The sequence below is a fragment of the Oxyura jamaicensis genome, chromosome 4, assembly GCF_011077185.1.
Source record: "Oxyura jamaicensis isolate SHBP4307 breed ruddy duck chromosome 4, BPBGC_Ojam_1.0, whole genome shotgun sequence".
Classification (NCBI taxonomy): Eukaryota; Metazoa; Chordata; class Aves; order Anseriformes; family Anatidae; genus Oxyura; species Oxyura jamaicensis.
This window is the reverse complement of record NC_048896.1, coordinates 13,501,137-13,526,796: the sequence shown is the minus strand read 5'-3', so window position 1 is coordinate 13,526,796 and position 25,660 is coordinate 13,501,137. Positions and strand designations below refer to the sequence as shown.

Sequence of the window (25,660 nt, the reverse complement as noted above, 5' to 3'; positions counted from 1 at the left end):
ATAAGGAAGCTATTCAAAAAAAAGGAAATATTATGACAAAAGGATTAGAGATAGGTCTAAACCAGATTGAAAGCCTCCCCATAGCAGAGGAGAATTCAGCTGCTGATCCAGAGTTAAAACTCTCAACTTCAGCCCAAATCTCAGACCTGAACACTGCCAAAACGATGGCATTTCCCAGCACCAGACCACCTCTCAGCTCTGGTTCAGAGACAGAAGAAAGGAGAGAAAGGGCCCCAGGGCCATGCAGTGAAGCATTTATTCTCCTGCAGCAGAAGTGGAGCAGCACTAGCTGTCTGAACAGTTCAACTGCCCCATGTGAAAGACCTGTGAGAAAATTATAAAGAGCTTTAGTAGTTAAAATTCAAAGTCTTACATGCAGGCTTACTTAGAGTTTTATCTACTTACCCATTAAATGAATATCAAAGGATTCACTGCAGCTGAGCTAACTGACCTCATTTTATATCTCTGGCTTCACGCGTCCAAGTTCAAGCGTAAGAAAAACTTCTTTACCCTCTCGGTGTGTTTAATTCGGGAGCATTCCAGGTATAACGTGCATGTAAGTCAAAAGGAATTTAAACAAAGCGCTTACATTTCAAAATTTGTCTTATCCTCATTTGGCTCCGGGAATTTCAGCTGCTTTCCTTAAATGATCTCCTCGCATCTGCTCTCCAGCTGAGCCGTGTCCGTGCCCCACTGACCTTACTGCTGCCATCTCTGTAATCTTGCAGCTGAGAATAACCAGCCACGCACCCCGGCCCTGCAAGCGTCAAGAGCCTTTCAAGAAAGACGAGGTACAAAAGAACCAGCTTTTATGTAAGAGGGAAAAGAAGGATTTAAGAGAAAAAAAAAAACAAAACAAAACGCGGTGTGACTCAGGTGAGCGATGGGAACCGCACGCCCGAGGAGCCTTGCCCTGGCTTCCTCGGGCAACGGGAACCGGAGGCGTCAGCATCTTGCGGGATTATGCTCTGCAACGGCAGCTGGCAGATATTTTTCTAATGCAGAGCACAGCAGCATCGTTCACACTCATTTGATTCTATTTGCTGCTGTTCCTATTCAACCTCGACTAATCCGATCAAGTTATTTCTTGGCCTGTGCCTTAAAGCCGAACAAGTAAACACTTTTTATAAGGTCTGAGCCCACTTGTTTCGAGTGTATGATTAAGCACTGGATGTGAGTGTTATTGTGAGAAAATTCACCTAATTGCTCAGAATCTCCAAAATAACCCACACTTGTCTTGAAGTGGTAACTTTCCATCCAGTGTTTTATTTCCTGCATTACAAATATATATTATGGCTGCAAAGGGGTCCCAAAGACCAAGCATATTTGTGCTTCAGCTACCCTAAAGAACGGCTCTTTTGAGCTGAGAATAGCTAATAATGGCCCTAGTTAGAGAGTATGATGCAAAATATTTTCTGTGGCTACCTTCTCCTTCTTTTTTACTATGAAGAAGACAGACGGATGATAAATATAGTAATTAAATGCATTTTGGACAAAGTCACGTTCATTTATAGTGTTTGCATTCAGTAACCCTGTAAGACTTATGAACCAGCAAAGCTGTTGATCCAAGTGTAATTCTATTGCAGTTACACCAAGGATGGATTTGAACTATTGAAGCTTACACTTTTTTTTTTTTTTTTCAAGAAGAATTGCTGCCACTTATGTTACTGGAAGTGTTAATAATATAGCTGGTTTTCCTTCCTTCATTAGAACAACCTCCACACCTTCTCTTCCTCTTCTCTGAGACACTTTCAACTTCACATCCAATATTCCCTTTTGCAATATCTTGCCCATGTCGCTTCTCCACTAGCTCCTCAAAAGATGTTATTTGTTCTGAAAGCTTCAGGAATAAAAGAATATTTAAACAATTAACTGCAATCAGATTCATCATTCTGCACAGTACTGCAAATCTGCACTGGAAATGTAATGAGAAAGCAAAACTTTTGCTCCGAAAGAGGAAAAGAGGAGATAAACATCAACGTGTCTCTCTCTCTTATTATTTCGTTATCATTTTTAGACTACAAATATGACAGCCACTGGAGCAGTTTAATACTGGGTCATTATTGTTACACATATTATGCGCAAAGACTCAAGTCCTCATTCTGTCATAGATAAGACATTCACACACATTTTTTTTCCCTTGCAGTTTATTTGCATGGCTGGCTGGATAATCAACCAAAATAACAAAATATGACTCAGCACGACTGAATGTCCCCTTTGCTTTGGGGATTCTCTTGGAGGGTTTTTTTTTTTTAACTCTAAAACTGGAAAAGATGTGTCCCTCAACAACTGTGTGAGCATTCAGAACATTTAAAAATGGGTTTTATTTCTTATCTGCAATGGTCTTACACTAAGAATCCTCCTCCTGTGAGTCACAACCAGGACTTCAATACAACCAGCAAGTTAAAAGCACGGGCCCATCTCTCTCAAAGGGTAACTCTCGGGTAAGAGACCTGGCTAGCTGAAAAGGCTGCGGCGTGAGATGGTGCCTCCCCTGAGACACAGTGCAAAGAGCACTGGAGAATGAAGATCTGCTGGCACACACCTCTTGTCTTAACCACCTGTGTAATTCCTGGGTGCAGGCAGTGGGATTTGTTTGTACTTTCCAGAAGCAGGACAGACACAAATCTGTTCCTCCAGGCTTTTGTGACCAAAGCACCTTAAACCATATATCCACATACCAGCAGCATCCATACTATATTTAAGACCATAAAATTAGGCTGGCTGGCTGAAAGATACTGCAACATATGTGCCTACAAAACATACGGGTTGAAAGGGAGCTTGTTCCTGTGATAATCTGACTACGTAACACCACCAAGGCCAGCACGACCCCTGACGAACATTTACGCAGTAGCACGAAGCCAGCAGCAAAAGTTAAAAATGTCCATGACCTTTAGCTAGCAGTCCCAGTTTCCTCGGGATTTCACACTGTGTTGGAGAGGCAAACATCATCTGTACTCGCAGCCTTTTTCTTTCCTGCACTGCTTTCGTGTACGTCTCCTATAAATCACCAGCAAACTTCACAGTGGTTTAGCCAAAACACAAGCAGGGAAACATTCAATTAGGCAGAGAGAAAAACCACCTTCCCCCTTCCTTCTCCTCCTCCCACCAGGCCTGTTGTGAAAGGTCAGTAGTAAAGTTCCGTATAAGATCACAGAAATTAGCGTTACATCCTTTCTATCAGGAACATTTCTTCCAGTTTTGTGTCCTATGTGGGCAAATTCTGCACATTGTAAACAAACCAGGCTGAAGCTGGTGTGGTTTTTAGGGCTAAGCGTGCTCATCTCTCTTCAAGCGAGCTCCTGGTTGCCAGCCACACTGTCACAAAAAGTAATCCAATGTACCTAAGCTGCTTTCTTCTACGCTGAAGTGTAGATGAATAAGAAATCAAGTGCAGTACCACAAAATGCCTCTCCAAAGCTTGTTTACCATTGCCGTAGTAGCTGAGTCGCTGAATGAAATATTTACAACTATTCATGCAATCAAACTCATTTTCCTAAGGAAATAACTGATTAGGTATCTCACATCTGTTCCTGACAATGATTTAAGCCTGTGCTGATCCATATCTAGTCCTGACATGAATGCTAATGCTTCGGAAGCAGTCATCCTTAATGGGAGGGTGACGACAGGCGATCCGGCTCTGGTGGCGATGGCCTGCAGTAGGGAAGGTCCTCGTCCACAGTTGAGGGATGACACAACCAGCCCACAGCTCCCCCTAACCTTATGACCTAGGGCTTAGGAAGCCTGGAAGGAGATAGAAGCCAGAGTGATGCCTGACGTGGAATTATCTTGGGAATTATCTTCCCATCCCTGTCAAAAGTTTTTAATATCTCACAGATGTTTGCTTCCTCTATGCAGAAGAGCAATCCTGCTCTGCCAGGCACTGGCGTTGCATGTCCTTCCAACAACATTTCCCCATCAGGGCTCTTCTCTGATTGAAGATACTGCAAGTGTTGCAAGGCTGGGAGGAAAATCAGCTGCTAGTAAAGCTGATTGAGATGATTCCCTAATAAAACATGACATTCATGTCAGGAAAGGCAAAAGTAAATGCCACGCTTTTGCTCAAAAAAATGGCTGTTCTGTGGGCAAACTCTCAAAGCCAAGACACCGATAGAAACATGGGGAGAAAAAACAGTGTTTAGTTAATCTAATTTAATTAATCTAGCAATCCTCTTTTCCACAGTAAATTTATCTCAAGAACTTAGAAGGAAACATACGCATTTAGTGCAGTGGCTCCAAACTCAACACACTCTTCATTAATGCAGAGACCCTCTCAAGTCAATTGCAGAGCTCCTCAGTGCTGAGCCAAAGATGCCAAAGACAACCCCCACGATTTGTGTGACTGCTCGTGCTGGTACTGTACATCCCTTGTGCTAACAGCCAGGTCTGGCAGCAGCAAAAGGTCAGAAGAAAACTTTTAGCAACACTTACATTGCTACAAATTTTACTTCAAGGTCAAGGAACCAAATAAATACGACTGAAGAAAATTTGCCTGCGTTTGCCTGCAAAGGACCCTGCAGAGCTGTAAGTCAAACGGAAACAAAGTCCATGAAAGTGTCTGAGCAGTAAGCTCTGGAACAGTCAGGAATGCCTCATAAAAAGTAGATTTCAAACAATCCAAAGAAGATTAAACGGACAATTTCTCTCTCTTAGGACTTCTATATATCATAAATAGACACTATGCCTCTTACGTAAAGCAGCTCATTATCGGACTTGTTCACTGATACCTCCTTTTACTCAAACAATTCTAACTGGACTATACTAGAAAATCCCAGAATAGCTTCCAAGATGTGACAGTTTTTGAAAAAAGATGATGATTTATATTTATAAAATTTTACTTACTGTGCAATCAAATTCACATCAATGTAATACACTATCTCTAAGGACAACTTTTAAGAAAGATGCTATTCCAGCTTGTTCATATCCATATGCTTTCCTTAAAAAAAAATAAAATTGAAAACACAGAAGTTGTCGTCCTCTTTCAAGTTAGTCTTTATCCATCCCTTGAGTGAAAGAAGAGATTTTGCTCTAGTCACAACAGCCTATTTCCAACCATCAAATCAGTCCAACACTCTAGATCTCAGTTGCTCTACTAGTTGCATGTATGAATACACCCATGATTAGGAATTCAGCTCCAGATTCAAAAAGTGCTCTGGATAAGGTGGAGTTCTGATCCAGCCTCATTTCTTGTTTCCAAATGGTTTAGTGACAATTTTAGTCCATTGCACTTATTTTTCTCCCATTTTAGACAAAGAATCTTTGCCCCTTATGGACAGTATTGCAGAATCACACACACTCTCCTACCCTAAAGACTCCTCTGGGGCATTCTCCTTCCAAACTGAAGAATTTCCAGAAAGCAGAAGTACAGAATTACACACAATCTCCCCACGTAACAGAATTTTCACCAAAAGAACCATGTCCCAGGAGACATGAAGATACCCCAGGTAAGGAAGGCACTGGGATCCATGGAGGCCCAAACTCCCGCAGAATGAGCAAGGAGAGTCCCAGGACTGGCCCCTAAGGGTTGACGTGCACTCCCTCTGCAATTCCACAGCTCCAAATCACTACTGACATCCAGGAGGCCAACCCCAGATCTTCGGATGCAGAGAAAATAAAGGAACTCACTTTTTCTACATTGACTCATTGTCTCCACTAATGACAAGGCTCAGCCCGCTGCAATAAGCGAGATTAAATAGAAGATGTAGGTGTTAAGATTAGCACACGGAGTTTGTTTTGTTAACACTTCCTACTGTGCCCCTTCCATTAAAAGCCTGCTCCAAAATGAAGCCTTTCCAAGTATTCTGTTTGAGTGAAAAGCAAACTGTTGATAATACTCTTTAACATGCCCAGCAGTAGCGGAGCCAACCAAAGTCCCACCTTTTTGGCACATATGACTCACTTAATGCACACACTTAATAAAACGTGTTTAGAAACACTTTGATCAGCACGAATATTTCTAATTTACTGTAAATTGTGGCAGCACACGCTGTGCTCAGTGACGGGATGAACAGGTTCGCAGTCCAACTTCCTCAGCGCGGGTGTAACCTCCCCAGCTCTTACAGCCTCCCTAATTGCTGGGTTTGCTGTAACTGGACCAAACGCACAGCATCCTCCTCAAGACATGAACACATACTTGCAGTTTGGACAGCAGAGCCTTTGGTGGCCCAGACCCCAAGGCTGATATCTCCAAGATATATATTTTTCTTCTGCTGATGCTCTGGGAGAGGTCCTTCAGCAAGGCCAGGGGGTTGGCTTATCCCTTTCAAAAAAACCTCTGAATTACTTAGAAGTCTTCTTATAATGCTGTCGTGTCTATGCGAAATAATTAATGTCAACGGGAGCTGTTATCAGCTCATCTTTTGTTTATTTATTTCTCAAAAAAATGGTTTACTTATTATGCTGCTTACGGTCAAAACTTTATTGTCCTGAAGCAACGCGCTGTGCTGCACTGTGAGTTAAAATAAGATTAAAGTAGGCTGAGCCCAGAAGAGAACAAACAAACCTTATTAATTTCTTTTACGCATATGTGTATGAGTGTGTTTGTGGGCTGAACGGATGAAGCAAGAGAGGAGATTAGCATTTTTATGGATACGATTCCTGCCGTTGCTACATACTTGAAAATCTTGCTTGAGCTCGGGCAGTTTGTAAACAAGAATAAACACACCTGCAAATATCTTGGCATTCAGCTATTAGTCAATCAATTAACCCATCTGTCTACACCTGCCACCCAGCAAAACGCCTGACATTGACTTGCACGTCACTTATCTGGGAGAGGGAACACAAACTGTGGGGAAACGGAGGTGTAGAAGTGAGGTGTTACGCTGCTGTGGGGACCAGAGGGGCTTGCCTAAATCCCTGCCTGGAGACAGGAGGAGCACAGCACGGACAGTAACTTCTGGTACAAATACTGCAAGCCAAGTCCACGACACCTCCGTGGTACCCCAAAAGTGTCCCACAGGCGCCCATCACCAGCCGACCACCCCAAGCTCAGCTTCCTGCCCTGGCCAGGGGCTGCTTCCAGCCTTGGGTGTGTGCCTAAGTGCACTCGTGTGTGTGCATCCATGCTCCCCAGCTGGACCTCCAAGGTCCTGCCCTGCCTCCCTGCCGCCCCCCCAAGGAAAGATGCATTTTTCAGAGCTCCCTGGGAAAATGGTGAGCGAGCCTCTTAGTTACCATAGTGCTGTGCGCTACAGAGATGTCGACAAATTAATCAATTATACAACTGTGTTTGCTGAGAATACAAGTCACAGTCAGATGATCCGACGCATTTCAGCAGCTCCGTGGAGTTTGGTTAGCACACTTCCTTGTCTACAACCTCGGTATTATCCTCATCTGCACTGTCATTTTTCCATATTTCAATTTCTCTGAACAGGCAGCTTATCAGGTATGTGATCTCTGCTTCAGGCTAAGTCAAGCTGTTTTCCTTCTTGCTTTCCTGCTTGCTTTCTGTCTTTTTTCCCCCTTTTCTCCTCTTTTTCTTGTCATAAGGAAAAGGAATAGGATGCACATTATGCATCAACTTTCCTGTAAAAGAACTGTCTTGCTAAAATTACCAACTCATCACAAAAGGCCAGCAATCTCTTATTTATTCGAGAGGTTTTTCTGCACAAATTATAGGCATTTTCTCTGATCAGCACCAGAGCAGAACTGATTTTAGGCCCAGCTTTGCAACATGTTTTAGGAATATCAGGTAGAAAAGGAACACTGGGGACAGTAACACCAGCTCTCCAACCTCAGGAAGCAACGCTTCTAGTGCTGACTTCACAACATCTCTTTAACCACCAGGAGCCCCAGAACACATCCTCACATCCTTCATCAAACTTACAGTTCACGTCATTAGCACACATGATGAAACAGCACCATGACACGGAAAAGCAGGGTGGGTGAAAATCACTGCCCATACCGCACACCGCTGCAACCACATGAAGTCCATTAAACAACATTAGCTACCAATCCCGGAAAATACACCACGAAGTACACTATGGATACTCACGGCGCAACCTGAAGGAAAAACTCTTCTCTGCCCCTATATCTGATGAACAGGTTAAGCCAGGAAGCACGCCAGAAAACACTGCAGGCAGTCGTGCCAGCCTAACACCACAAGGAGCCTCTGCACCGCAGAATTTCCTTACACCTCGACCTGAGGACAATGTCTATTGCTTGAGAGGAAGGCGAGCGTGGGGAAAAAAAGGGCTGATTCTGCAGCAACGGGGACAATTCTCTCTTGCCATGGCTCCCAGGAAAACAGCAGAAGCCTTGATGCATGGGGTTAATGTAACAGTGCAAACAAAACCTGGTCCAATCTCCTTTCAACCTTGCATTAAAAATACAGATATACTGGAGACCAAAGGGCTAATTCTGCAAACTTAATTTCCTATCTCCAGGAACTTTCTAATTTAACTGTATAATCTCTTTCATAAGATTATCAAGATCTATCTCAAAACTACCCTAATTGAAAGACTATTACACAACCTCAATCCTTAGGTAGTTGGAAGCTTTCTTCTAATTTCCCATTCAAATTTATTCATGACCAACTTACACAATTTAATCTCGTGTGGATGCTATCTTTTGACTTACACAGTTTTTCCTCCTTCTTGCCATTTAGTCCCAGCTGTGCGTAAAAAGACCTATTGTGACCTGTCCCTTAATTTGTTCAATTGGCCAGAGCTAAACAAATTAAGGTGTTTAATCGCACGTCATTCAATACAGAGTCCATTTGTGTGATCACATCTCTCGCCCTCCTGCTGTTCTAATACATTTTCTTGATGAGGGTGTCCAGAGCCATGCAGTATCCCAACAGACTACACCACGAGCGACAGAAAGCTCTTGTACAATGATAAAACCAATGATAAAATCCCACAACTTGCCCACAGGCACCCGGGGCCACGCAGTGCCTCCACATCTCTGCCCTCTGTCCCTGCCAGGGACGAGCCCATTTCACACTTGGAATGCTTGTTGTTGGTCTCAACACACAAAACTTTGCATGACTTTGCACCCAGCACTATTAAATGTCATTTTATTTCTATCACTCCAATCAACAAAGTCATCTAAATTCCTTTCATATGATAATCGGTCCTCCTCCCTCCAAGGCCACCTCCCAGCCCCATGTCCCGCCAGGCACACACCCAGCACTCCCCCAGCTCACCGTGGCCCCATCCTCCTGGTCCTTGGGAGCAGCAGCACCGCTCACCTCCATCCCAAAGGCCCTCTGAACACCAATCTCCCATCAAAGAACTTTATTTGGATGCAACTCTTGCTTAGCCAGCTCCTTCTCTACCTCTCAGCTCTCGTATTGAACCACTTTTAAGCAATACTGTCCTGTGGGGCATGGTATCAAATGCTTGGCTTCACATAAATCACATTCCTGCACTACCCCACCTAAGAAATCTGTTATATAAAAAAGATGTTAGATTAGTCTAGCACAATCCATTTTTGATAAAATCTTGTTGCAATTTATCCTTCTTCCTCATTATTTCCATGTCTAATTATTCTTTCCTACAAAATACGTCATGAGACACCGTGTACTATTGCATTCAAACCAGCACGCCTATAGTTCCCTGCATCACTTTTTTTATTTTTTGACTGCGTAGGGACTCCGTGTACAGGATACAAACACTTCCCCTCCTCTGCAGCTGATGAGCCACGGGAGAGTCTTGCTGCAAGCCTTGCCATGCAAGCCTGGCGTATAGTTGCAGCAGCCTGGTGCCAGCACTTTTGGCATCCCGCAACCGGGATTGCTGGGACTCCTTCTTTAGTTTCACTAAGTTTTGCTCTTTTTTATTTATTTTTAGTAACTTTGTTATGAATAGCTTCCAGTCTCCTACAGATTTGTTGGGAATTTTTTGGTGCTTAAGGTCACAGTTTATTGGGAGATACCGATGGTAGGGGGATGGTTGGACCAGATGATCTTGGAGGGCTTTTCCAACATTAACGACTATGGTTCTATGAATTTCACTCTGTGCCAGGTTCTATAGGTCTTCCTTTCATGAGAAAGTTGTCATAACGCAGAGACGCAAGTTCTCCTTTCAGTTTAGGCACAGCTAATTTCAGTTCTCTGTAAATTGACTCAGGGCAGGTTCAACCAAAATAAGTCCACATGAACCCAAATAAGAATGTCTGTGCGTGAGGTCACACCAGGTTAATCAAATCACTTTAAAAATGGACTTAAACTAAACTGGTGTAATCTCTCTGTGTAGACGAGGCCAAAGCCAATAATGGAAAATCAAGTAGGTCGACTTCTCTCATTAATTGCACGCACCCCATGCACATTGACTGAATCTGGCAGGTCTGTGGCTAGCAGAGACATGGCCGGCAGGCTCAGTGGCGCACGGGGAGCTTGGCAGGCATCGCCACCGCATCGAGCTCACCTGCGACCCAGGCTCGGGTGGGACATGAGCGACAAACCAGGCTCCAAAGGGTGCTGCAGGCACACCACCATGGAGCAAGAGGGCTCGGTGCCAGAGTCCTTGCACACAACCACAAGTAGCAGGGAAACGAGGGAAAAGGAGGTGTGTACGGGACACCCATGCACAGCATTTTAAGAACACCAACCAAGACTGGTCCATGCTATTTAGGTTTTAGATGCTTTACCACTTTGGTTTAAGACATATGTTTCCACCAGAATCCCTCACTATCCTAGTACAAGCCCGGATCAGGTATCCTGGTACAGGCACACAGCTTGCTCCCCCAGTCTCAAAGCAATGAGCCATGTTGGCATTAAAACCTTTGTATCACCACATGTGAATCTTGGGCGGTTGCGTAATTTAGAGCAAAACAATGCCACTTCTGTGTATAGACAAGCCCCAGATCCAAACTGTAAAGACATTGTACCAATTTTCTGATACTGCTAACGAGCCGAAGTTGTGTTTGACATCAGCATCTCTGAAATCCAGTGTCGCTTCCAACGCCATGAGACTTCAATTATGAACTGCTCACACGCTAATTTTAATTTTGAACCCTGAGCTATTTTTGAGTACTTGATGTGTGCCTTAAACCAATGAAATAATTCAATACAGACAAAAACTGAGTGGCTAAAAAACAGGAACCATTGCAGGTCTTACTGCCAAATTTCACTGAAGTTCACATTTATTAAAAAAAAAAATAAATTACTTTTTCTTCTAGATCAACAAATTTCTCTGATTGAACAGAATAAATGAACAGCGAGTAACCACTCCTACAGCAATTTATATTTTTCCTTTTACACCGTTCAGAAAAATTGTGAAGGTTCAGCAGCGAGCACAGGTAGCCCCACAGATACCAACGCCTCCCGTCCACACCAGCTCCCATGTCTGGCCTCACCACCACGCCTGCTCTCCTCGTATGTGTCAGAAGTTGGGCAGCCACAGAGTCCCGAGCGCTGCCGCGACGGCTGTAAGTGCACGGGGTGCTCAGCTCCTCTGCTGATTTGCCATCACCAGCACGCTGATTTGCTCTGATTTAGCATGTTACAGGAAAAGTCTCTCTCTCTCTCTCTCTTTTTTTTTTTTTGAATACATTTTCTAGCAAATCAAAAAACTAAATGCATTTTTTTTTTTTCTGGCTAACTACAGCAAGGCAGTGCAGCTTAGGAAGTTTACACAAATTAAACAAATTCCCCGACAAAGCGGTGCACGCCGTGGTGCTACATTCGGAACGAGGGGGGTCACACCGCATCCTCCCGAAGCCATCCAGTGTTCCCACCAGCACTCGCAGGAGTAAAGAAGACCACCCGCACCACACAGGGCTGCCGCTCCCAGTTCCCAGTCCCCCTGGGGGTGGCACTGGTGGGGACTGGGGAACAGCAAGCCAGCAGAGGAAGGACAAGGGCGAGCCCTCCTTCTGTCCCCAAAACGAGGCTACTCCAGCCACCCATCCCCGTCTCCGTCGGTCGAGCAGCACTGGCGGTGCTCAACAGCACAATCTGGGGCTAGGGAGCTGGGAACCACCGGGCTCGGCTTCGAGGCGTGCTCAGCTTTTGGAGATGGGCTTTGGGACCCCCCTCAATTCCCCGCTCGCCATGCAGTCGGTCCCTAAAGCCGCCCGCCGCCCCGACCCCGTGGGGAGGGCTAACTTCGCACCCTGCCTTTTCCATCCTGCGCTCGGGCGCAAGGCTGCCTTCGGAGCTTTCTCCTCCACCGTATTTTCAGAAAGCAGCCCCCTGCCCAAACACCTTCCCGGCCGGCAGCCCCCCTGGCGACCCTCCCCTCCCCAAAACTTCACCGGGACCTCCCGGGACGTGTCAGGCGGGTGTCCCCCACCCCACCGAGGGCACGACCCCCCTCCCTTCCCCCCGGCGTCCCGCACGTACCGTTCGGCAGGATGCGCGTCCCGGAGCCGCTCTCAGTGCCATGCCCGACCTCTGCGCGCTGCCCCCCCGGCACCGGGGGTCTCCTCCAACCCCGGGCTGCCTCTTCCCGCGGGGGACATGGCCCGGGGAGGGTGGGACACGAGTGGGGCAGGGGCAGGGCGGGCGGAGCGGGGCGCAAGGCGGAGGCAGGGGGGCGCAAAAGCGGCTGCGGGCGGGCTGCCGGCGCTGCGCGGCGGGACTTGTGAAAGTGCCCGGTGGCGGCGGGCGGTTGTGTAACGCGGCGCAGGCTGGGCCCGTCCTCCCGGCGCTGCACAGGCGCGCTCCTCCTCCCGCCGCGATGCCACCGGCGGCCGCGGGCAGCCGCCACCCGCGGGGGGGACCGGGGGAAGCGGCGGCGGGGGGCGCGCAGGAGGCGCGCAAGCGGCGCCCGGGGGTTTCGGGGGGATCCCGGGGGCTCCGGACCGGCCCTGGCCGCGCAGAGGTTGCGGGGGGCGCGCACAGGGCGCAGGGGGCGCCGCCGCCGCCCCCCGAGTCCCCGCCGGCTCCCCGACCCCCTCGGCGATGTCCAGCGGGCTCTCCGCCCCACTCCCGTGCCGAAACGCGCTGTTCCCTGCCGTCATTAGTCATTCCGCACCGTGAGTCACGGGCTCAGCATTTGCTGCTTCCTTCCTCGCCCGGCTTCTTCTCTGCTCTCCCCATTCTTTCTCCTTCCCTGCACCCCCCCGCCCCGCAGCGCCCCGAGCCCGCAGCCCCGCCGAGGGGGGAGCGGAGCCGCCCCGGAGCTACGTTTCTGTTTCTCTTATTTCTGCAAACACCAGACACCGAAGGCTCTTGGCATCAAGGCTGGGGTCACTGCCGGGACCCCTGACCAAATCCCCAGCAGGCACTTGCACCGTGCAAGCCCCCTTTCAAAGCAGCACACCCTCTTACCAGCAGGTTAGGGTCTGTTTCAGCCCCTTTAGCCCCTCTCAGATGCCCCTCTCCAGCAGCACCCCCAGACCCCAATGTCCCTGCCTGTGGCCCTCTCTCAGTTTTTTTTGCTCAGCCAGGATTCCTGTTCCTGCATGACCCCACACCAGACCCCAAGGGACAGAAGCAGAACCCAAAGGGGACACTGGACCAAAGGCTTTGCCACAGGGCAAAGTATAAACCCGGTGCCACAAAGGAAAGAGAAACAATACCCCAGAGGAGCATTGGCTGTTATTGATGAGGACAAGACAGCCGGCGCCTCGGCACCCAGGTAATAATTTCTGCCCTCTTACTGGAACCAAGGCAGTGTGGCTGTGTCTCAAGTGGCAAATCTCATTTTCCCCGAGAGCAGGTTTTTGAAGCATGCACCCTGGTCACATGGATCAAGGCAGCCTTTCCCTGGTCCATTTAGGAAAAATCCTTCCTGCCCTCTTCCAGACAAGGCACAAATAGCTGGCAAACATGGAGTTTCTCTCCTTTTCACTTGAGTTAGGATGTCTCTCTGCAGGGCAGCCTGCTTATCTGGGTGACAACCACTTGGAGGATGCCACTGCCTGCATGTGGGGCATTTGGGGATCTCACTCTGCAGGTGTGGTGCCTAAAGTGGAACACCCACAGAGGGGCCAGGCTCACAGTGACAGCCCTGGGTCATGCTGGTGCTGCCGGTGCCTCTGTGCCGAGGACATTTCCATCCCTGCAGCCTGGAGTCACAGCCTAGCCACCGCTGTCCTGTGAGCCTGTCAGGCACAGCAAACAGCATCAACACTCATATGATGCAGCAAAACCCTCCGGAATATCATGCCATACATTAATCAGAGTAACAGGACTGTCTGACCAGAAATCATGTTCTACTCCAAGTGTTTCAACCAACTCCCCTGGCAGGTAGAGGTGCAGCTGGCAGCAGGCTGGGCAAATGCAGGGGCCGCTCTTCCTGTGGCAATGCTGAAAGAGTTTTCATGTGGATGACTTTAATTATCTCTGTTAGAAGAAAACTACACCAAGAACCTTCCAAAAGTTAAACAAGAAGGTTGAAGCAGCCCTTTTGACAAGATAAAACCCCTGCATTGCTCAGCAAGCTGCGGCGTTGGGCAGCGTTAGCTGTTCTCTGCAATAGCTGCCATATCCTCAGAGTTATGTTATTTTTTAACAATGCTGTGTTGCAAAGCCATGTCAACATCTATAAAACAAAAAGAAGACTGGTTTTGGCCAGAAAACAAAAGCAGCAAAGACTATGTGTATTTATATCTATATATTTACAGGCTGTCCTGGCGTGCTGGAGAACCCTGCGGTCCGGCAGGGACCATGAAGGAGGAACACAATTAAATCCCATAGGACAAATTATAGAAATAGAGTGCTAGCTTGGGCTGCAGTCTGCAAGCTCCCACTCCCATGCTTGGTCTTTCATCTGGAGCAAAGAGTCGTCCAAATTAGCCTTTAAATTACACACCATAGCCAGGAAACACTTGCCAAGTCCAGAACCAGCACCCAAGCCCCATCTCACTCTGGAGCGTGCCTGGAAATTCAGCACGATGCTCACCTGCATCAGCAGTAGGTGTGAGGCTTGGGATAACCCAAAATGAAAGGAAAGAGAGGGATATAGACAACAAAGTGGAACAAACACCCTTGCCTTGATTCGCAGGGGCTGGTGCCGTGCAGCTTTCTCCAGGACGTGGCTCAGGCGTCCGAGGCGAGGCCAGCAGGACAGGGAGTGAATTGTGCTGGCACTATTGCACAATGCTGTTACCTTGATACCACGTCGTGTAAAGATTTTAAACTGCCTCTTTATTAGTCATCCTTTATTCACTTTAATTGTGCCTGATAAACAGGGCTATTTCACCTTTGCATTCTATCGTATGCACTTATCTTCCACGTTTATACCGCCGAGGAGACTTTCAATCTTTTATTATGGCGAAGGTAGGTGTAGAGGAATGAACAGGCACTTCCCTGGCAGCCTGGCGGTGTTTTGGTGTCTTTGCATGTTACATTTTCAGATCTCTGCTTCCCAAGCATGGAAATCTCTGTGGGTCCCTGATCCCGGCGCTGAAAATGTTTAGGCAGAGGCTTAGGTTAATGCACAGAACCAGTGAGAAGGGACAGGCTGATTTAAGCACGCACTTAATTTTTCTCAGGATCAAGTGCTGTAGGTGTGTGCTTAACACCACTGAAGTTACTTTGATCTTCTCTGAAGACAGAATTTCCTGCAGATTAAGTTCTTGGCTCTGAACGATGGCATTGGTTATTTAATGAAATCAAAGTTGGGAGATGAATAATTATTGAAATTAATGAATATAGCTGAAGTTTCTGGAATGTTTTAGTCGCATTTACTTGTAACATGAAAAATATTCTGCCCAAGGGTTTGTCAATGTGAAATTTTGTCCCTGCAGTTCCTCATCTAACAGCCCGAGCAAGTTTGTGAATTCAGAAGTTTCACTAAAAGCTCCTGGAAACAGCCATGCACGTTCCCTTCTGTGGCATTACAGCCTTCCCTGTGCCCAAAGACCGTGGCGTGCGGCGAGGAGCAGCAGTGCCACCTGTAAGACAACCGGGGTCAGGCTTTGGGGTGACTTCTGCCGTGCCCTGTAGAAGTCACGGACGTTGCTGCTGCTCTTCGGGGTCTGTTTGCTCAGCTCAGAGCTCACCTCGCTGCTGCAGGCAACGCCCTGCAACTGTGGGACTGCTCCTCCCGCTGGAGATGCATCTGTTCTCCAGGCTCACATAGTTTTGCCTTCATCTTTTCACCCTTAAAAAGACTTAAAAGTAAAGCTCAGGTTTGCACCACAATCACATGAGAAGAGGGGTAAAATCCCGTTCTCATTTAGGTTCAGAAAAGGGAACGGAAACTCCATTGAAGGCAGAGGCAAAACCACATTTACTCCAGTGTGAACAGGATTTCCCCTTTGGTGTAAAACCTTGCATCCCTGTGAGCTGGAAGGAGCTCCTTGCTGTGCCACAGAGCATCCTTGAGTGCCACTTTGAATCTTTATGCAACTGCTTAAAAGGATTAGGGATACAAATGAGTTAATCACCATTTAGGTACAAAATTCCAACTAAGTTTTTCAGGACCAACCATTTTAATTCCATCATCCAGCTCCTTATTTTGTAGAAAATAATTGCAGATGGTTCTTGTAGAGGCAAGAGCGATATCTGATTTGGGGTGTATTATGCTAGAATAGCAGCATGTCCAGAAAACGATCAGTGGGCCCATCTGCAGGCATGTGGAACACGTTCGTATTTATTTGGAAAGCTGAGAGGTGCCGAAGTCAGAGATCTGGCCAGGAAAAAGAATACTTTTAATGTGGCTGATTGTACTTCAAACAAAGAATATTATTTTTATAAAGGAAAATTTGTTCTTTCTTAACTGGAATAAAATATTCTCTGATAAGAATTCCTGTGGCCTGTTATTCTGCCTAACTCAAAAAAGTTGGGGGAAAAAACCCTTGTAAAAGCACGAACAGGGCTACCTCCTTCTTCTCTTATCCTTCTGTGAGCATCCACTGACTCTAAAGCTCTTTCAGCTGTGTTTTAGCTTGATCCCATAGGATAATGTACCTATGCATTCATTTGCTTTGATCCTGGGTTCGTATCTTCTGGAGGCTGGGCTGATGACAAATTCAGGCTGCTGCATTTAAATACGGGTTAAGTGGGCATGGGGAATAATCACCTCTGATTAGTATAATCAGCCACTGAGGGGCCTCCTGTGCAGAGACATAGAATAAAAACTCAATAATAGTTTTGTTAAAGGGCCAAATCCCCCTGGATTCAGCAGCCATGGATATTTCCTATCATACTTCTGGTGATGCTTTGTTCATACAAGTGTGCTCGGACGGGGACAGCAGCAGCTGCCTCCATCCCTGCCCTCTGTCTGACTGCCAGCTCCTAACATTCACCTCCTCTGCTCTGCCCAGGCTGGTCTGCAGCCAGAGGGCTCCCAACTACATCCTAATCTCCTCCAGCAGCCCGGTAACTGGGAAGGAGAGGGGCACGGGGATGGCTGGCACCTGCAGGCACACGGCACCCTGCTGATGGGGAGACCTTCCCCTGCAATGCCACGTGCGATGGGGTGCAGGGAGAAGCAATCGCCTGATTTTGCCTGGTAAGGAAGGCAAAGTTTGCTTCTCCAAGGCAAAGTGCCCAGTGCAGTCCTCCCCCAGCACCACAACCAGTACAAGAAATTAAATCAAGGCTTCTGAAGGCAGCGGAAAGGCCCAGCAGAAAGCAGGCTTGGTGCTCAGGTTTAACCCACCACTAGATAATTGTGGGGCTGACAGTCCTTCCACCACACCCTCTGGCAAACACTGACAAAGTGATGTGTAGGTACGTATCTGTGCATGCATCTAGTGCCACGCAGACTCGCTCACCACAAACAGTTGCATGAACCTAACCACCAAGGAAAGCTGAGGCGCAGTCCGACAGCCAGGCAGCGTATGTGTGTCAGGCGGTGGCTGCTCAGGCACAAGCTGTGCCGGCGGGTCTGTAACAGAACTTGGGTGTCCCAAGGGACCCCCAACACCAGAGCCCACCAGCTAGAAGGGACACCAGCTAGAAGGGACACCAGCCCAGAGCACATCTCCCAGGGCACAGCTCTCCAGACACCTCCCGTAATGGTCTTTTTAGGATACACACGAGAAATAAAATCGTATGTCCTTGATCCCAAGTGCACTGAAGTCAACCCACTTTTGGGGTACATTCCACTGTTTTCCTTCTGCTTTTCTTTTTTACAAACACAGACATGTTTAAATAAGTCTCTATATGCATAAACCAAATGACCCGACTTCAGCAGAGATCTTACCCTGGGAGCAAGGCAGACCGAAAGTGTCAGGCATTGCTGGTGCTGTGCTGCTGAGCTCATACCTAAACAAAAGCAAGTTAAAATGCAAGTCTGTGAGTCTTTACCACTGTGTTTCACTGCTAAATGATACTGAAATGTGTCAATAATTATACAGAACTGCGTGGGCTGTTACCACGCTCTCTACTCACAGAAATGTGCACAGTTTTTCTGGGCGAAGAGGAGGTGCTGAACATCATCAATGAACTGACTGCGATGCCAGAAACTAGCACTGTGTGACAGATTTCATCCGCCAGCCATATTGCAAAAAGCCAGACGAAATAAGTGGCAACGACCCCTATCTTCCAACCTGGTGACATCAGTTTGTGCCATGCAGCTGTACACGGTCTTATTTTTGTGTTTCTACAGAAAGTGAGCATGCAAGACAGCCTGAATTTCCTCATCTGGAGAGGAATATCAAGTCACTTTTGGTCAGGGCTTGTGAAGGACGGGTTGGGACTGGAGAGAGAACTGTCTAATGCACATGTAGCAATGAAACTCATGTCATTTTGTAGAAGCAAGACCTGAGGGAAATAAGAATGGATTTTTATTATTATTATTATTATTATTATTTTCCTGTGGACAGTTTTTCTCTCTTTTTGGCCCCACTGTGGTGCCCATGTGGACTGGTAGGTGCTGCCACCCTGCACATCCAGGCCCCAAGACCCTCCACTGCATCCCTGCCTGGCTTACCAACAGGTCCTGCTGGCCACTTCCACGCCAAGTCCTGCCTGCCTATAGGGGTAGGTTTCCAAAAAATGCTTTCTAGTTGATCTGCATTAACCATCTTCCATCAGGGCTCAGTGTTCCACCCACCCTTGTACACAGTTTTGCATTCAGCACAGTGCACAAACTACTTGGCTTTGCAGACCAAACCAGGGCTTCTCCGAACATCGCAAACCACTCTTTAGGAAAAGGTGTTTTACAACAAATGTCTTTTGATTAAAGCAAAAAAAAAAAATAAAAAACACCTTGCTTTGGAGCATCATTAATAAAGAAATAAAGAGTAGTTGCTGTGTTAGAGAGGCATCTTTTCATTCCCCACCGCTTTCATGGCCCCCCCCCCCCCCCCCCCGGCCCATTTAATACATCTGCCTGCCTTTAACACCGATGGTAGTGCAGAACAGCAGCCATTTCAACTGGGGAAAAACAAGAGAGAGAGACTCTGAAAATAATAATAAAAAAAAGCGCATTGTTTCCTGTAGAGCTTCAATCCTTTCACTTGCAGAACTTGGGCTGACCTGCATTAGACAGCACTCGCACAAAGTGCGATGAAAACAGCCCTCCCTGTGGGTTTGCTGCCCCGTCATCATCTCCTCCCGGTAATTCAGGCACCACGCAGCAGTACGTCCGCGGCACAGATCGTGTCACTGGCGCAGCAACCGGCGGGTGAATCATAATGAAACCACCAAGAGGAAACATGTCACAAACAGAAGGGAAGGCTTGCTTTTTGGTGGAGTACCTCTTCTACAGATAGGTGCTCGAGTTAAGTATGCTGATGAGAGAATTAACTTGTGCCCTGGTCACTTAATGCAGCTTTTTATGCAGTCCTTCACCGCTCCTGTTGCTATGGGGAATGTGAATATTCGCCATGACAACTGCAGCACGCAACCTCCTTCACACACAGCGTCTTCGGGAGGAAACGCTCCCATTCATGCGTCCTGCAAAATTCGGTGTCCTTGACAGCGATTCAGCGTGGGGTTTTTAGGCACAGTGACTATTCTTCTGTGTTTTACAGTGCCACATTGCCTGGTGTCTAATACTATTTATTACCGCTTTCTTGCGCAGCACGTCAATATTAAAGCACTTTGCAAAGGTAATCTTTCCAAAAAATATATTCTGCTTAATTAACAGATGAGAAAATCGGGGAGAAAGTTTACATGAGGCCCCACAGCAATATCAGGGTTGGCATTTGTACCCGTGCCACTTGGGCCATTAGGATAACACCTAGGGAGAACGTCCTACTTTTATTTATCAAATATGAGTTCTATGTGTGTCTGAAAATGCAGCACAGAAGCTTGAGTACAAAAGCAGGAGCTGTGCTGTCTGGCCTAGCACAACTTTTTCGTTGCAAGAGGGTGGGATGGCACTATGGACTCTGCACCACCAGGGCGGAGCGGCTGCTGGGATAAACTTCAGCACGCCGAGAGCATCTGTGCCTCCGACCAAAGGGTGCAAGACACCGCAGGCTGCGGGCTCTGCTGGAGGCTGCCAGCAGCCCCGGGGACTGCCAGCAGTCCTCAGGACTGAAATGATTTCTGGAGGGGAAAAAAAGCCCCACCACATTGTCATCAAGAGTTACGAGCGACTCAGAACACAAAGAATGTGCACAGATGAAATATATGGCTGAGAAAACCATTACCGACCCAGACTGTAATCGTTCTGGCTATTTACCTCTTAACCTTTCCAAACATGTTCAAAAGTGCATAATAAGTGACATCTCTTCTTCATCACAAGGTTTAGCCCGTGGGGAAACTCTCTCTTTTAGTTACCGACGTTAACCATGTTGCTGTTGGCATCAGATCCATTTCCCTGCTTTGAAAAATAGCATTGACAACTTTTTTCCACTGTTTAATTTGTGCAGTCACAGTAATTAAATATGAATCTTCAAATATTGCTTGACATATTGCAGATTTATCATCAGTGAAACACTCTTCTGCACATTTCCATAATTGCTGCTGTTCAGAACAAAATGGTTATGCACTGAAAGACTGACAATTTTCTCCTCTTGGTGAAGTTCTCATTTGTTTGCCCTCTTGGCAGTGCTCTATAGCAGCTTCATTTCATAATTAAATTATTTTCCACTCACATATGGAGGCAATAGTTTACTTTCCATTTTTTTTCCCCTCGTTTTACATTGTTTCTAAAAATGTGCAGTCCAATACGTACTGTAAGGAGCCAACATTTCCTTTAACAGCATCTTACGAAATGCTATTCATGTGCTGCCCCAGCTGAGTAACAAACATAAATCACACAGATTTCATCTGAATAAGCAGCCTCGATGGCCAAGAGGGTTGTGCCTGACCGGTGGCTTTAACCCCTGGTGATTCCAGGGGTGGTAAATTTTGCAAAAGAAACAGCTTCAGGACTTTGTTAAAATTGATTTTTTTTTTTTCCTCCGTCTCCACACTCTGCTCTTTTCCATGCTGACCGCCCACCATCTCTGTGTGGTTTCTTAGTCAGAAAGGACAGATATTCCTCAGGCAGACCAGTTTTGGAGTGAAGATGGAAGAAGTCATCCTGGAGCCTTCAAACACCACTGGTAGAGCTAGACTGTGCCATGTCCTGTCCCAGGGAGCCCAGCCACCCGTGCTGGGGTCCCCAGCCCAGCTCCCCAACTATGGCCACTTACCTAATGGATTGTTCCTAATAGACTGTCCTAATAGACACTGCTTGCACGTATGTATCACCTCAAAAACCATACTAGCTGTCTTCCCTTCAGTAAATAAATATCTAATTTCTTGCGAGCAAGGTCTTATCAGATGGAACAAGCCGCCCGGGAAAGTTTGAGAGTTTGAGGTATGAGAACCAGTGTCAAAAACTGCAGACAGGGTCAAATATGCAGAGCGATAAGGAGCTCCAGTGTGCTTCTTCACTGCCTATCAGCATTTTATTCTTGGGGCCAGGTTAGCCCCCTCTCAATTAAAGATGAGAAAGGAATGGGCTGTTACCTCGCTGCCCCTGCCTGTCCCATCACACACCTCAGGGTCTCATCACACATCTCAGGGTCTCCTTGCCACAGCCCCTAATAACAGGGAGAGCATCTTATTTTACAGAGCTCACATGGGTTCTAAGGCTTTTTTTTTTTTTTTTTTTTTTTTTTTTTTTTTTTTTTTTTAATCTTTAAACTTCAGTACACAATCTGGAGTCACAGCTTGTGGTGGGGTTGGGGAAGCCTCAACTTTTCAAGAGGTTTCCTCTTATAATAAAGGCCTACAGCTTGAGGGGCTGAACTTTGTAATTTCCCGCTCACTTTGGGCAAAACCCTTTATCCATGTGGACATCAGTCACTTTTGCTAGCAGTAGCCAAAGCATATTGAGGGCAGAGAGCAATGAGTTGTTCTCAGAGCAAGGTGTCCTCCTCCTCTCCCTGGAGGACACTGCAGATCTCCCAGTGTTTGGCCAGCCCTCAGCCGTATATTTCTATTTCAGGTCTCGGCTGCTGGAGCTGGCTGGAAGGGTTGATCAGCTTACCTACTGTCTTTCCAGGATCAGGGCTTGAACCAGGGCAAGCTGGCTGTGACCCAGCCCTGACAAGTCTAAGGTTGTGCTGACATGCTGGGGAAGAGAAGGAGCTGTGAGAACTTCCGTTCTCCACAAGGAGAAGTTTGCTTTTATTCAGATTTTCAGACCCAGGGACATCAGTGTGTTGGCTTCTGCCCCATTGATTGTAAGAAGAATCAAGAATGGCTTTTTTTTTTTTTTTTTTTGGGGGGGGGGGGGGGGGGCGGGTTCCTTTTCAGGATCAGCAGGTGGAACCTATTCTTCTGAACATGGTTCTTTCTTATACTGAGTCATTTTGAGCCAACTTCAAATGTCAAGGCCACCCTCATCACCATGTCTGCACCAAGGCTGACGCAAGCTTTCTTTGAGCAGACCGAAGCAGCGGTCTGTGTGCTCAGCTTCCCCAGCACACAAAGGCTACAGAATTGAAAGTCCGCACAAAAAACTAAAAAGAAGAAGAAATACATTTACATTCTGGGTGCTGGAAACTTGGATATCCACATGGGCGGACCTCTCCTGCGGATGACAGGGAGAGATGAGGCAGCTGAGATACGTTCTTCTGTCATCCTTGGAAGAATCATTTCCATTGCTCACAACTACAAGGGAGTATCAGGATGATCTCTCTTTTGGATGAATTAAAGAAAAAAAAAAGGGGGGAGGGAATTTTTGTTGGATCTGCTAGACAAGAACCCAGGATGCAGTGATAGAAACAAGTACTGAATTTCTGACAGCCCAAAAGTGATCTGAGTGGGGCTCACAGCCTACTTGTGATGGTCAGTTTGAGCATGACCTCTAAGACTGAAAAGAATTGCCTCGGGGAGCTCTGTAGAATCATATTCATTGCTGACCTGCAAGGGAGACACATTAAACTTTGCATAAGGCTGACGGTTGGAAAAATAAAGCTGAACAAAGGGCTGGTAGTTTTTCCATTATAAAACTGGCATCGCTTACACTTCCCAAAGAGAGTAGAGAGGTGTCCCTTCAAGAACCTTGGGAAGGAGAAAATTTACTTGGGTTTCCTAAAAATCCTCCCAGAATGGCAACAGGAGGGACCCTTGTTCCTTTGTCCTCATGAAATACAGACTGGGAAAAACTGTAATGTGAACTAAGCCTTGAATATCAACTGAATCAAGTGAATATCAACTCACTTCTCCAGGGAGCGTAGGGCAATGGCTATGCGCAACGAGGAGTGCACCCACTCTTAGGCTACTCTGCGTCTTAGAGCACTGGATTCAAACTCTGGGGGCTGCAGGGCCTGAGCAGTATTTTTAGAATACCTTGAAAGGTAAAAACTGAGATTTTCTGCCAAGCATACCACTACATTTTGTGTGCAGTTTACAAATGGGAGAAATTAGAGCCATATCCATTGATTGAACAAAAAGACAACAGAAATCTTCAGGCAGAATTCTCCTCTCAGATCTACCCACGCTGCATACATTGATGTCAAAGAAAGGCATCTTCTGTGCAGCTTGTAGAGAGAACTCAGCATGAAAACAGATGCCCAGAGCACGTATCTTAGAAGAATATATTTAGCCTCCCAGTATTTTACACTGAGAAGTGATCATGCAAAATACAGCCAGCATTTTCTTGCCAGTATTATTTTAGTAAATAATAAAGAAAATCTCATCCTACTCACTATTATAGAAAATCTGATTAAAGTGGGGAGGAAGGAGTAGCTTTGGGTATGCATTAGGATGAAGCAATACCATGACATTTACTATACCCAGAGTCTTAGACCTTTGTTTTGGAGTGTATGGTAAGTATGTGGAGCAGCTGGCAGAGTCCAGTCTTCTTTGGGGACAGGGACAGGCTGAGCAGGCAGGTTTGAAACTCACTCAGTCAGTTTATCAGGGGGAAATCTGCCAATTTACAGTGAAAGGTGATAGGTACAACTCCCAGGGCTGACTGGGTTCCCTGATGGAACTACACCAGTGTGTGAGACAGTGAACACAATAGAGAGAGTCCTGGCGGCTTGAAGGAGAGAGGGCAGAGACCTGAGGCTCATGCTGCTGCACTTTGGGCTGGCGGGATGTTGGTGCATACCCATCAGCACCTTACGGGGCATCCCATGCACCACGCCGCTATTACCTGCCGTTACCACCAGGCCAAACAGAGTTTTGGTCTCACTCTTTATTCTTACAGAATGGAATTCATGATTATTATTTTTTTAAAGCTCCACAAGCTTCAACACGGTGCAACTTACCAGGTTGGTGCTAATGAAAGAACGTATTTCAGGACCTGTCAAAATTAACTGATACCCTTCAATTTGGGCACTATCAGCCTAGACGCAGCAGTCTAAAGTAGGCAGCCTTGAGCAGCCTGTCATTATCCTTCTCTAAAAGGATGAGCTAAGACATAAATGCACCAGTTGAACAGACACAAAAGTAGAGAGGATACTAGAAAAGAGTAAATATCATATACAAGGAGAAGATCCATTCATTCTCCAGTTAATTAATCCATTAGATTCCAGAGTAAAACCAATGAACCTAATCCTGAAACTGGTATCTAGGAAGTACCTCCGCAGTGCAACACTGAACACAACACTTCCATCTGCAAAAGCATTCAGAATTCAACCCATCATTAAAATTGCCATTATAATAACTACTGAGCTATTCTTGTATGGGGAAGTACTCATTAACACCGATAAAGCATTGTGAAGGTGGGAGTTACTATTTCTAAGAGTTATCGTTGGCCTCAGTCAAATTATTTTGGAGTTCACCGGAAACGAGAACTTCTGCCTCCAGTCCAGAATTACTAGAAATTACATTATTTCTTGTCCCGTAGATGCAGGGCAAAAAAAAAAAAAAAAAAAAAAAAAAAAGGCTTTTAGGGTGAATTGTGGCAAAATCTAGTGGGCCACTTCATATGATCCTTTACAAGTATATTATTATAATACTATAATATGCCAGTTGCAGACTAATTCAAAACAGGGTAAGTCCTGTTAAAAAGGAAAAAATCACTATATTTAGGCTTTCATTATTAATTGAATTACCAAATTGATCTAAATGACTGCTTTTGATCAAACAGACCAGATTTTCCAGTTAATAATATGCTATGTTCATTTATTTCATTAGTTGCTTTGAAGGTAGAAATTTAGTAACTTAAATGTTCTTCATTTTGAAGTTCAACCCAGTATCCTCAATTCATGCCTGCAGCCCTTTTATGTAAGTGCAATATTAAATCTCTCCTTCACACAACCGTAAAGATAAAAAGATAATGGTAGTGCTATTGCCCTACGTCTTTCAAGCTCTTTCCATTTTATATAACCTAGCAGCACAAGTGGGCTTTTCTTCTACGGATAACAACTCCAGATGTGGCACGGCCATACCTATGACTAACACACTCAACAATAACAT

General features: G+C 46.3%; 1 protein-coding gene across 4 annotated transcripts in view; it reads right to left on the bottom strand.

The window, feature by feature from the left end:
• Positions 1-25,660, bottom strand: part of PASD1 (PAS domain containing repressor 1) — an 86,262-nt gene that overhangs the window by 31,052 nt on the left and 29,550 nt on the right. Inside the window, exon 1 of one of the 4 annotated variants that reach the window (XM_035324073.1) lies at positions 12,287-13,385. The exons of 1 other annotated variant lie outside the window; for it this stretch is intronic. The gene's annotated coding sequence lies outside the window, so the exon portion shown is untranslated. 2 more of the 4 variants (XM_035324070.1, XM_035324071.1) reach the window with 2 other exon arrangements.